We start from the raw sequence: 17,417 nt of genomic DNA on the forward strand, positions 1-17,417 counted from the left end.
GTTCTGGGTTAACTTAGTGCCCTTCTGAGCAGCTTGCATTGATTCACATAATTTTACCAAAAACAATTGAGTCATTTTGCCCCCTTTTTCTCTTTCTCACTAAAAAGATTCTTTTCATGCTTAACAACATAAATTCCATTTATTTCAGTCTTTGTTAATGGTTAAGAAAGACAGCCAGACAAAACACACTTAACTTTAAAAAAAAAAATCTTATGATATTCAAAACATTTTTAATCAGAAACATGGAAATTAACACAGAAGTGATATGCAACTCACCAATCTTATTTTTTAAAGCAAAGCTTATGGTGAATAGGTAATGCCGTATCTTGTTATTGAGAATGAATATTCATATTTTCTTTTGGTGGAGAACAACCTATAAATAATCAAACAAGTTTTTAATGTGCATAATCATTGTGCTAGCATTTCCAGTTCTAGTATTCTATCATAAAAGTCATCACCAAAAAGATAAACATCAAGTGATTCACTGGACTATTGATTATAATTTTAAAAAATGAAAATAGTGTTTATTATATCATTGTTTAATATAATAACCACTTTTATTTTATACCAGTTTTAATATAAAAGTAGACAAAATAATTATTTTATGTACTAAAAGTTTATAGATACGAAAGATCTCTAAGATAAGGTACAAAATAATTTTCAGATATAGGCGTAGTGTTATTTCTGGGGATAGGAATTTAATTGGTGAATTTTTGTTTTTTATAGATGAAAGTTAGTGTTGAAATACATATGTGTCCATGTAATTTTAGATTTGTCACAATGAATAAATATCAAGGTAAAATTTTAATCAAACAGTTGAAAAAATAAAATAGGAGCTTATTTAAAAACAGTTCTGGTCTCAAACATAGTTTATACATTTATAAAAGAGGGTGATTTGAATGTTTTGTAATAAGTGTTTTGATGGTAATTTTTTATGTTTAAGTTTATTACAATAAAAAGCCAAAATTTCAACTAACAGAAATCCACTTTGGAGTAGTAGAGATATATGGTACAGGTCTTAATACACATATATTTACATGTATTCTTATTATTATATGGAAAAGCAACTCTTAATTTCTTTCTTCTTTAATTATACCATAATTAATTTGTTTTAAATCATAAAAATATTAATATTAAAATATTTTGTAAAAATTGATGTGTTGGCATATTATTTAATTTTTTACATATGAGGGTGTAGCATATTATATGTAGCTCTCCCTGGCTTTAAAATCTCTCATCTTTCAATTTTCTGGAACAATTTTGAAAAATAAAAATGATCTAGCTTCTTATCTATTTATGAAATTATAAGCCTTCATATCTCTTCAATCAATACATAACTGTATTAGTCCTTTTTCACACTGCTGATAAAGACATACCTGAGACTGGGCAATTTACAAAAGAAAGAAGTTTAATGGACTTACAGGTCCACATGGCTGGGGATGCCTCACAATCATGGCAGAAGGCAAGGAGGAGCAAGTCACGTCTTACATGGATGACATGTAAGTTCCTCATCTCTATCTGTGACCACTTCAGCCTGGATTTAATTGTCCACATCATTATCAGCATTTTGGTCAAAGCCATTCAATAAGTCTCTAAAGAGTTCCAAAGTTTCCCACATTTTCCTGTCTTCTTCTGAGCCCTCCAAACTGTTCCAACCTCTGCCTGTTACCCAGTTCAAAAGCCGCTTCCACATTTTTGGGTATATTTCCAGCAGCACCCACTCTACTGGTACCAGTTTCTGTATTAGTCCGTTTTCACGCTGCTGATAAAGACATAGACAAGGCTGATCAATTTACAAAAGAAAGAGGTTTAACGAACTTACAGTTCCAAGTGGCTAAGGAAACCTCAAATGAAATTTGACGCCTAAATTTTATTTTTCCTGTAAATACGTTCATAACTATCACTTTTTCTCAATAAGTAGTGTAATAATAAAGTATTATAAACAAATCATTATAAAGGATGTTATTTCTGCTCAGAGTTACCAGTGCTAAGTTGTTCTCAGAAAAGAATAAGAATTGTACCTGCCTATTTCATAAATTGAGTGTAACTTAAAATTATATTTTTAATGTATGGTATTAGAGAGAATTTAAAAGATAAAGTCATTAGGATTCCAATTATAGGTTCATTTCTAACTATTTTTTTGTTTTATTTCATTTTATTTAATTGCAGGAGACTAATACATTTGGTCTCTTATTCTGTTTTTGTTACACTGTGATTTCACAGTTGCCAAGAGAATGAATTAATTCTCTGTAGTTTTACTTTCTTTCTTTAGAAGAATGCATTATTAAAGAATTTATACTGTTACAGCTTATTGCAGTGGGTGTTTCAGTTGGTCTGCCAAAGATGTTATCACAAACCAAAGACACTCAGTACATTTTGGAGAAAATAATTAGAATAAAGATAATGGTATAAATTTTATCTATTGTTTTAACCTACATTCTACTATGGGAGTCATTCTTTGCAAGGAAAAAGATATTCTAATACTACATACTTATTTCCAAACATGTCTGATATATTATTATTGAAAGTATTTTGTAATTCGTCTATAAGCACCATGTTAGGTTTAAGAAAATACCTTAAGGTTTTATTTTGTATAAATCAATATTTCATCAATATGATACGCTTATATCATTTCATTTTACATTTTTACTAGATTTAAGTTCACATATATACCATTATTCCTTAAGTGACATATGCCATATGAAGCAATAAAAAGGCCAAAATACCTTCCAGGTTTTTATATTTAATTTTTTGTATTCAGAATTAAAATACATTGATTTTGAAATTATATTGTATAGCACAATGGGCTGGTCATGACATTTGCACTTTGACATAAATCATCTTTATTGTTTTTCTAATATTCTATATTGAAAGTTGTCATCAATGGCAAAAGATTTTGTAATTTAATCAATACTGTGAATACATATATTTTAAAACAAATTTTATCTATTGATATTCTTTACAAAATGTTAACCATTTGCTTGCTTTAGGGGCCAAAAGACATATTGAATTTCCATTACTATATTATCTTTCTTTCAACATTGATTTAATTAATAGCATAATGATAAAATTAGACTAAAAATTATATATTTTAGATAAGCTGCTTTCAAAACTGAATCTTTGCTCACATTCTATATTATATGAATTATGACAACAGTATTTTCAATTCGATGTTCAGTAATCATCAGTTTTCAGAAAGAATAGTTGTAAAGTTTGAGATTATAAAAAATTGATAATGCAGATATTAATGCTGTAGCTTCATTGATTTCCATGCTTAAAGAATGTTAAGAATATGGAGATCCTTAGAATATTTTGGAGGATCTTTTGTTGCAATATGAGATATTTTTATGCATATCTGTGGCAATTTCATATTCATGGCATCTCACAATATTTTTCCTAGAGGCAATATTTGTAGGTTAACTATGTTATCCTCCCCAGCTTTGCTATCTTCTGTACAAATCCTGTAGTGCACTTCACAAAATGTTCACTAATGGAAATATTTGCATTTGAGAAAACTACTAATCCAGTAAGAATTCTTATCTGTCCTATGTGGCTCTTCTTTGGAGTTACAACTAAAGTAATTGAATAATAATTAGTAAATGGTTTTTCTCCTTATATCTGCTATAATACCAAATATTTGGTTTGTATCAATCATCTTAAAATATATACTATTATTATTTGGTGTAGATGTTTATATCCTGAATAAATGTCCTATTAGAATGCTATAAAATTTTGATGGTGTCTGTCAAATAAATAATATTCTCATTATCACACATTAACTTTCTGAGGTGATCATCTGAACATTAGGTATCACTATTCCAAAATTATAATTGGCAATGCTATGAGTTCAACAATAGCACACCATGTTTTCTCATTTTTATCATCTATATTTTCTGCTTATTTTCAAATCAGATGTCAATTCTTCCTTCTTATTTACATTATTCATTATGTATATGCATTTTACTTTCTTAGTGTTTGAGATAAATATGTGATAACTGTTGCCAATTTTCTCATACATAGTTTTTTCTCAGTTGAAACATATGCTTTTTGAAAAGAATATGAAAGGACATTAAGAATTGCATGATGCATCAATTGATCATCCATTCATACATTATCTGCAGCAAAATGGTCGTTCTCTTCTATTATCCCTTTTCCCCAAATTTATTTTAACTCAAAGATTTAGTGTTTGTTCCTATTCTTACATTTCTATGAAATGTTTATATTTCTCTTTGATGTATCATTATTTTCATGTTTTCTTGAAAATAAAACTGTTCTCCTAAGTGAGCAAGCTTACATATGTCACAAAGGGTGAGTCAGATGACCAGAAAAAATAAACCTGAATGCAGCGTCCAATGTAAGCCTTCCCTCTAATCTAACTCCTGCTCTTACTATTGTGTATGCAAGAAGGGCTGCTCTTTCTAGTCTTTCTAGGAAATAAGATATGCTTAGATAAGTAAGGACAAGATCTTTAGAATGGGTGTGCCATGTTGCAGGGGAAATATTACTGGTATTATGATACACTAGAGTCTTCCTTGAGGTCAAATACACATAAAGAGCAGTAGAACAATGAGAATACACCTCTTCTGCCTCCTCCTCCTCCTCCTCCTCCTCAATAGGGAAAGAATATATAATGCTTTTTTACTTTCACTCTCAACTGGCCTAACAGATTGCGGATAAGGATGGGAGATGGATGATTGAGATCATATGCATGTCTCATTGGGAGGCCTACAGTCCCAACTTTTTAAAAGGAGTAAACTTCATATCTTAGCATAACATCTTTGGCATAGCTTCCTTCCTGTTGAAAATTAACTTCTAGGTCATCTGTCAACCATACATAATAATAGTATATGGAATGGATACAAGTTTTATGGAGTTCAACATTTTTATATCCAGGCATGCAATTTTTTTTAAAAGCATACAATTATGAAAACAAAAAGTAATAATAAACAGCTTTGGCAGTGAACAAAATAAATATATCTGAATAAGTCAAATTAAATGTATTCCCAAATGTGACTTTTTTTGGCTAGATCTGAAAAATGCCACAGCTTCTGATTCTTCCCCAGTTGATGATAGAACAAACCAAGAGAAAACATAAGTGGATCAACAATCTTAACTTATAGCAGTAAAGATGTCTTTTGTTTGCAAATTTTTCAAAATTGTATAGCCATATGACATGTTACTAGGATTTGTCTCAAGACTTTAGTGGGTCTTATAAATTAGGAACACTAAGTCTTAAACTTCATTAGATTCATAGTGAATATGAATTGATGATTATATATATTTCACTTATTTTCCTGTATTTGGTTTTATTATAGGTGATAAGGGAAGCATGGGTGACAAGGTTTATAAGGTTTGTATCTTTATTGATAAGGAGCCCTTATAGTTAAATATAAAATTGAGTACGAGAAAAGAAAATTAAATTCACAAAATAATAAAAAAAATAGATACAACTTAGTCTAACTGATAGATATCAACAAAACACATCATTAAAATTTCAAAAACTTATTTAAAAAACAAGAAAAAATGAGAATGGCATTGTTTAAGATGTGCTGTATTAGCAAGTTACTTGATATTAGTGTAAAATGATTCCAACTTTCTAATGGAGAATCTGCCTGCATGTAAAGAGCTTCAAATTGTTCTTGCACTTTAATATACTGATAAGCTTTCTAATAATTTATCTTAAAGAAATAGTCTCAGATAAATACAACCAATTTTATACTAGCTTTTCTACTGTAACATTGTCTGCTATAGTGAGTGACTGCACAAAACTAAATGTGACATATAATAGAATTATATAATTTTATGTATATATTCATATAATGATGCAGTTATGGGAAATCATGTTTTTAAAACATTTCTACCATAATATGATTTGAAATAAAAATCTGTGCATAAACTATTGTCTTTGTCATATATCTGAATAGATGATTTATTTTATTCCTTTTTTTCAACATATTGGTTTAATTCTCTATGACAGATTGATATTTAAAGAAAAAAGAGCCTATAAAGATTTCCTTGAAATATTAACAGTAGATAAATGCATATGTATTTAATAAGTAATTCATTTCTTATTATAATAAATAAGTGAAGAATATATGGTAATATCATAATTTTTACAATTTTGAAGCTTTCTGAAATGAACTATAGGTAGGTAAATTTCCTAAGATATCTTATCTCATTATCTTGATATCAGTTATCTATTCATTAAAGATATGGATTAATGTAATCTATTCCTTAAATACAATGAATGTAATCACATTTAAAAATGGATGGGTTAATGTAATCAATTTTTTACAAATTTAAATTATGCAAAATGTGGTTTTTAACATCCTCCACTGCTTCATGTTCTTTACGTGTAATAATGATAGTAAGAAGCATTTTGAGCAATTTAAAGTGCACTAAGCACTTTACCAAATCCAGATACTTAACACATTTCTAATTCACCTAACAACCTTGATATCAACTTTCTGACAAGAGGCTGAGGTTCTGAAAGATTAAGTAATCTAGCTAAGATGAAATAGATAGTATGAGCAACATCAAGGTTTTAAGCCCAGGTCTTGTTGTTCCCAATTTGTGTGCTTCCTCCACTTCACAGTGTCTCACAAATTATCAATAAGGCAGGGGCTTTTCACTAATATTTATGTGTGAGACCTCTTACATAATCATGCAGCTTGTGAGATAAGCTGGCACAAAATAACAATCTTGTATAGGCATTTTGATCTAATTTGATCAGAGTTATTTATTTGAATATATAAAAATATGTAATTGACAACACTGCATCAGGTAAATGTTATGGATATTATAGACACATAAATGATATATTGCAATTCATTTCCCTTAAAAGATTATTTTGAAAGGGGCAAGAAACTGATGAGATCAAATGTGCACTTCTCCTTCAAATGTGTTTATATACAGCCCATTTGCTTTGGTGCAAGAGTTTGGATATTAATTTTAATGATAAGGTTAACCTTTGTTCACGTCTCAAACCATGCTAGGAAATAGTTCTACATGTTTTATTTTATAATATAACTTAAAATTTTACTCCTGAACTTATTTCAATTTTGTGTTATTTCCGTACATTTGCCCAATGACCTTCAGAAATTGGCATGTTTACAATGAATAAATGGATAAAATTTGGGTGATATTTTTCTAGGAGACGCATAGTTTAGATTTAGTGACATTCAACTCAGATCAAATTATATGCTATAGCAGAATTCATGTATACAAATTATGTACAGTGACACAATTAACTTAGAATTGAATGCTCATTATCCTGCTGTTTTGTTCCATTTCTGTCCATATATCAAAAAAAATCTAATATAAATGCAATTACTTTCCAGGAGGAAATAAATGTCAGCAACTCAATATTCAAAAAGGCAACAATCACAATGCTAGATGACCAAAGCAATAACTTTCTGAAGACAACAGGTAAACAATTAACCCTGAAGCCAGATCATCAGATTATTCAAGGAAATCTTAGATCAGTGCAGAAGAGTTGCAGTGTGACTTTACAAAGTAAATACAAAAATATAAAATCATTCTTGCTTGTGCTGGCTATCTGCTTTTATTAGCATCTATTCAGCCCCTCAATGTAATGACAATTACCGAATAGGCAAGTATCTCTTCCAAATTAAAAAAGAAAAGATAGGACTCAGGAAAGCATATCTCCTATGTCAATGTTATGAGTGTTCATTCTTCTATTTTTGTGATAATTAGATCTTTATTTGTTTACAGAGAAAGTGAATTCCTCCACAGGATAATGTACCATTATTATATACATTTCTCAGTTTCCAACTGAAAAGAGATGCTAAACTCAATGATAAAACATGGTAATGAATGTCAAAACTTTCCTAAATAGCTGAAACCACTTTGTAAAACTAAACTTTTATTTGTAATGATTACAAAAATTATAAAATAAACATACCTGCACACACAGGAGTCCATGACAGAGTTCCGTTTAGCAGCAAAAAGAACAGTCACTATAAGCAAAATATCAAGAGATTTTATATGAACTTGGCAGAAGTCTTGTAAGAAGCTTTATTAGATCTATAAAATTTTAGAACACAGGAGACTTTAGAATTTCTAGAATACAAGATAATTATTTCATAGCCTAAAAAAACAAAAGTACCACAAAAACACATACACAAACACACAGTTGTGCATAGCCATGACTTTTGAGATTAGATTGTGAAGTTAAGCCGCCAAAGATTACACAAATGCAGGGACAGACACTATGGCTCCTTTTATAGCCTTCTTTTCTCCTTCCATTTACATATAAAAACACATTAAATTTAATGCCTTTAGAATCTAACATATATTTCAAAATACACAAACAAATGTCAAAATAGGAAAAAGATGCGGAGTATAACTTTCCATTTCTGATCCAGGAAGAATAATTCTATACCCTCTTCAAAATAACGCAAATTAGAATATTTCAACTTAATAAATACAACTCACTTTTCTGATACAAATATACTTAAAACAATTGCAGTACATATTCAGAATGTAATACTATTCAGTCATAAAAATGAAGGAAATTCTGTCATTTGAGACAATATGGATAAACCTGAATGACATTATGTTAAGTGAAATAAGGCAGGCACAGAAAAATAAATATCACATGATCTTATTCATGGAACCTGAAAAAGCTAATCTCATAGAAGTAGAGAGTAGTATGGTGATTTCCAGGAACTGGGAATGTGGTGGTGGGAAGATGTTGGCCAAATGATGCAAAATTTCAGTTAGATAGGAGATACAATTTCAAGAGATCTATTAACGGTAACTGTAGTTAGCAATACATCATCTTGAAAAATGCTAAGAATGGATGTAAAGTATTCTCATCACAAAAAAATGATAACAAGTGAGGTAAGGCATGTTGTGCCAAACCCTTATCGACTCCAGTAGGGATGGCACTAGGTCCAAGAGACTGAAGAAGAGACCCACAGCAGCAAAGAGACATAGGGTTTTATTGAGGGGCTTATATACAGGGGAAAATGTCCAGTGGTGGTTGGCTGGGCAAGAGAACTCAACTGCTTGCAAAAAGCATGCAATTTATACAGCGTTTTTACTTAGCATCCCCACCCCCACCAACAACCTCCACCTGGCAATCCTCATTCAACCCAAAACTCAGGGCTTTGATCCCCCCGTACAGCTTATGTACCAGGGGAGGAGTCAGGGGTTCAGATGTTCCCCGTAGACAAGGAACGAATCTCTAAGTGGGCCACTCTCAAATTTCCTATCTCAGGACACACATTCAGGTGTCTTCCATACAGGATCATTCTCAGGGTATGGTTAAGTTATTGCTGTCAGGTGCATTGACCTTACATGCATGTATTAATTAGCTAGATTTATTCATTCCATAATGTATATACTCCATGATGTATACAATAAACACATACAATTTAATTTGTCAATTAAAAAAATACAAATAAAAATATTGAAGATAAAAGAAGAATAAGTGCTTTCCTCTACCTCTTCTCCTCTCATTTCCATTTAATAGTAGAAACTACAGAAAGTGGCTATTGGAGATATTGACCAGCCTAGCATCATTTCTGGATTCTATCAGTTACTATAAAATGTTGGTCCTGAAGAAATGGACTAAAGATCTCTGAAAATCCCCACCTAGTTCCAGAGGTGAGCGAATGGAGAACAGGGACCTGAAACAAGTCGGGATTTATGAACTCAACTTTAGAGACTGCCGTCTTGGAACAGACACTATCAGGACATTTTTTTTCACCTTGTGATTCTTCCCTGTCTATCTGAAAGGCTGAGTTCTGTCACATCTGCAGTCATTTGGCCTTTACGAATTGAGTGACACGTTTTGTAGAGACCTGAATGACATCCCCCAGTGTTTAAGTAATTAAGAATTCTGCTTAATGACTTCCCAATCTTCCTTCAGAATTGTGTGTATTGTAGCTTGTGCTTCCTTGAAATAGGTTATAAAAATATGTTAGGTCATATGAAAGTTAAACGCTCAGGAATTAAACCCACAAACAGCCCTGATAAAAAGCAGATTACTGTACATTCCTAATTTAAAATTAGATCATTATATCATTCATAAAGACTAAGTGACATTGTATTAGACTGAGTAATAGTATCTTTATCATTCATAATCATATTTTTGGATATGTGAAACGTGAAACAATAGCTTATGTTTTGAATATTTTGTCATTACAAACTGATTTTATTTTATACGCATATTCTTCCACAGTAAAATGTTTGAGTGACATGCATTTATTAATCCATACAAAATAGAAGTTTTTCATTATGAAGAGTTGAATGTATTTTCATTTATGGACCCTTATGTATTAAAATATTATTTCACGGTAATACAAAAACTTGAAATTTAATGTTTTTCATATATTCAAATTCCATGGTTCATATAATAGTAAATACATCACTTGTTAATTCATATGATCTGCATGCTGTGAACAATATTTTGTGTTATGTGTCATGTGTTATGATCTGCATGCTGTGAATAATATCTTGGGTTGTTTGGTGTACTTTCAGTTATTGTAAGACTAGGTACGTCGAGGCTAATGACTTACATTTTGGCTTGAGTAATTTCCAAACCTGTGCTTTCACAACCTGATTCACAAATTAAAGTAATAATATTTCTACAGTAATTAGGATTTATTAAACATTTACACAAAATTCAGTCTTATTAAAGTGTGATATGAAAACAAATATACTTTTAGTTAAAATTTAAATTTTCTTTAAAAAATCATAACTTAGAATGTTGAAACTGCGTATCAATTTCTGCATTCCCCCACTCAACAAACTGAAATGTGACTAAAATCCAGATGCATCTCCCAACATAAACTATTAGGGCTAAAACAAGTTGAGGTCAGCAATACCACTATCAAAAGGATCCACCTCTGATCATATTGCATGTCAAGGCTATTACATTTCAGGCACAGAAGAGACTAGAGGTTATATTTTAAAAATAATCAGTGAATAAAGCTATGCACCACTCTAGCAGGATACTTCAGGAAAGAACAGGACATTATTTGAAACAGAATATTCAGGATTCACTTTAAAATATATTTAATCTAGAGTATTTTAGAATAAACCTCTCTCAAAACACTGAGGTTATTTCTAAATAATATTATTATTACATTCAGTAACATTTCTCTGCTTATATCCTATGAAATATTGCATTTGTTGTACTACAGGTTTATGTTTTTATCTGGAAATTCGCAGACACTATACCATGAGATTTCCATGAAAAAATATTTGTCAACCTGAATCCTTAGAGATTACTATTAAAAAGATAATGTTGTGCCATGCATAATGTATATATGCAAGAAGTTTGGTTAATAAAATACATTGACAAAGTAATAAAAAATAGACATATCTCTATGGTTTCTCAAGTCGTTTATATTAAGATTGAAACAGTGAACTAGATTACACTCTCCTCTAGTTTCATTTTCCACTCAATGAAAAAAAATTTAACTAAGAAACAATACTGTAAATGTAACTTTTACATTATTTGTCGTTTTTTAATACTGAAAGCATTATTTCATTCAATACCGTGAAAAATAACTTTACAAGATTTACTTTTGCTATTATTATGTAGGTTTCTATACTTCTACAGCTTTCATGAATATTTTGGTAGATATCACGTTTCTCTGATCATATCATCAATATATAATATGATAAAATCTTAGACATGCTAAAAATAGCATGAGGAAATTTTACTGCTGCACTGGTATAATTCCATCAATCATATCCAAATTCAAGAGATGACAGCAAAGGAAACACCAACAATAAAGATCACCCTTGAGGGTATTTAGAAGAAAATCCATTATCTATAAACCTAGAGTGATAACAGCCATTAACCATAAGGGATGTAAACGTGCTCCTTGTCAATTTTCCAAAAGAGAAAATGAATTTACTGAAAAGATAAACTGTTACTGCCAGGTAAAGAAGACAGTCTTATCACTGACCTGATTAATCATTAACAAGTATTAAAAGACCAGTGTTCCAGGATGGTTTTCAGAAATACTGAATATTTTGTCTAAAATAAATTTAAGTAGATGTTACTTTGCGTAACAGTGAGGAAACACGCCTTATAAATAAACAGAAAATATCTCAAATGGGAAAGCAATTTTTATATATTCAAAAGATAAAATGTTTTGGGAGGGAGATAAGGGATAAAAGACTACACACTGGGTACAGTGTACACTGCTCTGGTGATATGTGCACCAAAATCTCAGAAATCACCGCTAAAAAACTTACTCGTGTAACCAAACACCACCAAAACCAATTGAAATAAAAGAAGGAAAATTAAAAAAAATAAAAAACGGAAAATGTATAATGTACACAGTCATGCTTGAAAAGACAGATGAATAAACCTTTCTTCTACAAACAAATGCTACAAATCTTGCTAGTATTTATTGAAGTTACACTTTCTTTCTGACTTGTATGATTTTTGAGAACTACCTCAGTCATAAGTTGGTCTTTTATTATTTCCTAGGGTTTTCTACCTATCTGAAATCACACTTCATTTAGGCATATCCTTAGGAAAATATATTCTGCCTGGACCCCATGTCATCTCATGTCAGTTCAGCACTTGGCCCTGGCAGGCATTTTGCTGTCATGTACCCTTCCACTTCTAGTAGATGTGTGTTGTTACAAGAGTCACTTATCTATCACAGGCTGCTTTTCAGGCCCTTTGTTTAGATGATGGTGTTGTGTCTTTTAAAGCTAATGTGAGTCAAGTTTGATTCAGGCTTATGAAACAGCTTTGAAAACCAAATATGCCAGTGGAGTGTCAATTATTATTTTGTTTCTTTCTTGCTGAAACAAAACGGATAGATTATAAAACTGATCTGGCCAGGCATAGTGGCTCACGCCTGTAATCCCAGCGCTTTGGGAGGCCGAGGAAGGCAGATCACCTGAGTTCAGGAGTTCGAGACCAGCTTGACCAACATGGATAAACCCCGTCTCTACTAAATATACAGAATTAGCCAGGCGTGGTGTGGGGCATCTGTAATCCCAGCTACTCGGGAGGCTGAGGCAGGAGAATCGCTTGAACCCAGGAGGGTTGTGGTGAGCCAAGATTGCGCCCCTGCACTTCAGCCTGGGCAAAAAGAGCAAAACTCCGTCCCCCCCCCCAAAAAATAAACAACAAACAAACAAACAAACAAACAAAAAACCCTGAAAAAACTGATCTTTCCTAACAGTCTGATCTACTGGAGGACAGCAACTATAGTTACACAATGAATTGCTTAAATTATATTGAAATAATTGTTATATCTCAAGCTGAATAGAGCACAATTTCAAATACGTAGAGTAAAACTAAAACTTAACAAGTAATAAAATATTAAGAAGGCAAAAATACACATTTCAAAGATGGTGAAAAAAATGAATAGATTAGCAACACATAAAAGCATACTGAGTTGAGCCTAAGAAAATGCATATTAAGTGCTCATGATATGTTCTTATACACTCAGAATATTTGAAAATAAGCAATCTTTTAATTCAAAACATTAGTGAGATATGAAACAAAAGAAATATGTACACATCACTGATGAGCCTGTAAATTGGTACCACTTACTTGCATGAAAATTTGACATTCTTTATTAAAGTTAAACAGGCTATAAGTCACAAAAGCAATTTCACTTCTAGGTATATGAGATAAATCATCATATGTCTACCAGAAAGAGTATATCATAACAAAATAAACAAACCAACAACTGGAAAAAACATATTACAAGGAAAAAGGATTGATGAATTGTGATTTACAATGGAATATTTATACTACAGTAAAAACTGATGAACTATGACTACATACATCAAGACAGATGAACCATTAAAATGCAATGTTCATTGTTTTAAAAAGCCTAAGAAAAATGCACATGGAATAATACCATTTACATAATGTTTAAATACAGGCAAAGCTATAAAGAAAATGAAGAAAATGATAATATCCAGAGTGATTTTTTTATTATCTGGATAAAAAAAGTTACCTCTGGATTATATATAGAGAAGATATCATATAAAAAGAGTACACAGGGCTTACCAGACATGAAATATCCTTCTTCTTATCCTTTAAGCCAGGTGAGGTACTTAGAATTTACTGGTGTCAGTGTTGTTGTTACTCATTGTTATTGAACCAATTTATTCATTTGGTGTAAATTATACATTTTTAAAAAGTAAAGCTTAAAATAAAGCTTCAAATATTCTAATAATTCAACTAATGTATATTAAGCACATAATATGTAGGAACAGTGGTAGATAATTTCATATAGTTACTCACATTTATTGTTTTATCAATTTTATTACAATGCCAATTATAATTTCAAATTTTAGTGAAATTGATAATAAAAAGAAATAATTATACCACTGCTACTACACTACGATTATGCTAGTTTTTCTCTCTCTCTTTCCTTCTCTCTCTCTTTCCATGTATATATTCTGTGTATGTGTTACACTCTTAGAAGTCATAAAATGTAGATATTATTGCTTGCCCCTTGTAAATGAGGAAATTGATTCTCATCACATTGCTATTAAGCAAGAAAGCCAGAAGTTGTACTTGGATATTTCTAAGGTCAATTTACAAATTACATTTACAGTCTTACACAATGCATCTTAATCATCAAAACAGAATTAATGTTGGCTGGGTGTGCTGGCATGCGTCTTTAGTCCCAGCCACTTGAGAGATTGAGTTAGGAGGATCCCTTGAGCTCAGGAGTTCAAGACCAGCCTGGGCAACATAGTGACATAGCAAGACTCTGTCTCTAAAAAAAATTAAAATTAAAGTTAAATCCAAAAAGTATAATTAATTTTGCTTTTGATACGTTGTTTTCTGAAGTAATTATAACTTGTAAAATAAGTCAGAAATAATTACTTATACCTCCCTTATATAGATGGAGAAAAGAAAATCTGGCTTCCTCTGTCCCATGTATCATAGCTTTTTATAGCTTGATAATTGCTCATTTTCACCTAGGACACTGAAACAACTATTTTTTAATAATTGCCATCTTCACAAGCTCATGCCTTATCATGAATTTTAAGGAAAAGTTGTTTATTTCTAAAACAGTTTATGTTTATGACTGATACTGGGAATCAGTTTCAATAATTCTTTAGTTATTTCTGATTCACTATACACTACAGCCTAAAATTTTCAGAAACTTCTAAGATGAAGTCAGTGCCTATAGTGTTCAACCAATTATCTCATGATGTGGTGAGATTTTAAACAAATACACAAACATAATTTTTTTTTTTGAGACAGAATTTTGCTCTTGTTGCCCAGGCTGGAGTGAAATGGTGTGATCTTTGCTCACCACAACCTCAGCCTCCAGAGTTGCTGGGATTACAGGTATGCACCACCACTCCCAGCTAATTTTGTATTTTTAGTAGAGACGGCAGTTCTCCATGTTGGTCAGGCTGGTCTTGAACTCCTGACCCAAGGTGATCCACCCGCCTTGGCCTCCCAAAGTGCTGGGATTATAGGAGTGAGTCACCGCGCCCAGCCACAGACATAATTCTTTAAGGGAAGTATACTAGCCACCAAAAACACCCTTAAAAGTCCTTACTGTCCACTGTATTTATAAAATTATTTTACTAAATGTTTCATTAACATTTTAGCCGTTAAGAAAGGATGTATTTCTATTTAACAGTAGCTATGTTGATATCAACTCACCAATAATTTAATACTTTACACCAATCCAGAGAAGTGTGTTCGAGTTTTTTTTTCTGTTTGTTCTTCCTTTCTGGGCACAATTTTTGAGTGATAGAACAATTTGAGGCTAGAAGAGATTATTTCAGGGGCTCTTGGTCTCACCATAAAATAAAATAAATAAATAAATAAATAATAAATAAATAAATAAAATTAAAAAAAATCATAGTGAAATGCAGTCATAGGCTTAAATCTCAAGAAGGTCAATTGCATACCTCAAACTTTAGTGTTAAGTATATTAATGTTGCGTGCATGGCTCTGCAGGAGACCTTGAATGAATTCTTTATACGATTATGACAAGTGTTTTTAATTATGAAAAATGATAGTATATTTGGTACATTTTCAAAGAATTATAGGAGTATTTTCTCCCTCAGGAGAAATCTCAATTGAAATATTGAATAAATAATAATAGGTAAATTATCAATCTTGAGTTAAGAAGGGTAAAATTACACTCTCTTCCAAAAACAGTATAGGGTAATATATATGTATGTATATAATGTTTTATATAATAAAATATCACATACAAAATACATCTATCCATACATATATTTACAAATATAGAGACATATATAATGAGAGGCTGCTTCTCATTATACATAATGATAATGTAGGAGGGGAATTAATGGTTACTGTATATGAGAATACAGATTGCACTGCATTGCTATTGCTACACTTCCTATCAAAGTCTGTGTGAGCTTTAGTTGGTGCAGTATTTCTATGATAATACACCATAGTCCCAAGGGAAGTTAGAAAGAGAAATTTGGATGGTGATGAAATAATCATGATAGAATGTATTTTTTAACCTGAAAAGGTTTATGGATATAATTTAAATTATGTTTATATTAGTCTCAGCAAAACACATGTAGAAATCATTATTATCTCATTAGCACATTGTCTTCCCTAAAATAAGCTAGATTCAACCAATAGATGATAAATCACATGTGGGATTTAGGCATGCTTTATTCCCCAAGAATACATCCAAAATGGTTTATTTTATTAACAGATCACCCACACTCTGCTAGCTAAAGAAATACTTTAAATCTAAGATGTCATAATATGCATGGTCTTTTCACAGTAAATAAGGATGTTTTTAGTTAAGCTAAAGCAAAATGTAGTGATAAGCAATACAAATTACAATATTTTAAGTACGTAATGGCTCTGTCAGAAATGGAAAATTTTAAAAATGGCCCATAAATTTAATATGGAAATTTTAAAAATTTCAATTTCAATTTGCCTTAACCTACATTTGTCTGACTTCCATGTCTTCAAGAATATTATGAATTTACTAATAAAGCAAAGGAAACTTGCAGAAAGAAAAATGAAAAGAAAAACAAACAGGATGAACCAACAGTAGAAAAGGATAATGATAAAACAGACATGTGAGGTGGTAAGAGCTTGGAGAAGAAGGTTTTTGTGAATATAATATAGTACATGAAAATCTTGCAGAATAAGAAATTTGAGGTTGGTTGTTTTATAAAGCATTTAAGCTCGATAGTCTTGGGTTTCTGATACCATAATTTATGCTTTTTTTTTAGGCTCCCACACCACCTTTTTTGAATTCCCAAGCTCTCCTTGGCAGCCATTCTGTTTCTCCCTCTCTTTCTCTCTCTTATTTTTCTCTTTCTTAGACCCCTTTGCACAGTTGTAAAATTTGTTGGGAAGCTAAAGAGAGCCAAAGAGCTTTTGTTTATGCACATTATATCTATTGATAATTATTATTTAGAAATTAAAA

This window comes from Pongo pygmaeus, chromosome 5 (assembly GCF_028885625.2).
Source record: "Pongo pygmaeus isolate AG05252 chromosome 5, NHGRI_mPonPyg2-v2.0_pri, whole genome shotgun sequence".
NCBI lineage: Eukaryota > Metazoa > Chordata > Mammalia > Primates > Hominidae > Pongo > Pongo pygmaeus.